The sequence below is a fragment of the Camelina sativa genome, chromosome 5, assembly GCF_000633955.1.
Source record: "Camelina sativa cultivar DH55 chromosome 5, Cs, whole genome shotgun sequence".
Lineage (NCBI taxonomy): Eukaryota > Viridiplantae > Streptophyta > Magnoliopsida > Brassicales > Brassicaceae > Camelina > Camelina sativa.
In genome coordinates, this window is record NC_025689.1 from 24,895,755 (window position 1) to 24,896,916 (window position 1,162).

Genomic DNA, 1,162 nt, shown 5'->3' on the forward strand with positions numbered 1-1,162 from the left:
CGAGACGGACCGAGTATTGCCGAGAGTCGACGAGGATCGACCGAGACACTAACCGATTCCATCAAAAATCGTCTAAGTCAAGAAAAGTTAGTGGAATGATTATTTTAATCATGAAAAGTTAGTGGAAGTTAGTGGAAGATTATTCTAATCTTGAAGGAGTTAGTGGGAGTTAGTGGAGGAATTAAATAATTCAAGGTGGATTAGTGGAGCTTAGTGGTGATTAAAGAATTCAAGGAGGAATTTAGTGGAATTCAAGGTGGCTGATCGACATCCTCACAAGTGTTGCTTCATGCTCTAATACACTCTAATGAAAAGTGAGCTCTCCACATGCATTGGTTGCCTCCACCGCTCAACCATTCTATAAATAGCTCCTCATCTCTCTCATTTTCGCTCAAGTGATAAAGGGGTAAGGAGAGAAAAACTTGAGAAAGAAAAGAAAGAAGTGAGAGAGAGAGAAGAGAGAAAGAAGGAGGGTGTTGCCGCAAGTGAAGGAAGAGAAGAAGAGAAGACGCAAGACGAGACTATCGACCAAGGTTAGATCGATAAGGAAATCGATTCTAACCGAAGAGAAGATCCAAGTGTGCCGCGAGAGAAGCTTCACCAAAGGAGACCAATCATCGACGGTTTACAGTGAGTTCAGGCACATACTTCGCCGGCTTAGATGGAGAGTTAAAGACATCCATCTAGTGCGCGGTCTGCATGAATCATTTAGATGCATTTACTTGAAATTCTTTTATGTTTTCTTATTAAGTTGCATGCGGGGTGAGGTTATGCCGGTTGCTAGATCGGAATGAGCTAGTAACAGGGGCGATAACTAGTAAAATACTTGAAAGCTTATGAGCATAAAATCATATAAACTCAAGTATAAATTTTGGTGAGATTATAATACGTATTAGTCCGCGAGAAATTCCGGCTATGCGTAATATAACTTGGTATTGTCATCTTTCCCATTCCGTACCACATACAGCCGCCACATGCAATCCATGTTCGTGTGTGTGTAGGAGTTGTTACGAAGAGCTCGGAGGTTACTGGGCTCGCTACCCTGGCCGAGGCTGTCTACACGATGGTGTGGCTTTGAGTGAGATCTGACCGCATGCCTTAGTGGTTGCGACTCGATGATTCTTGAGGGGTTTAGGGAAAGGATGCATATCGGGCCCAATGA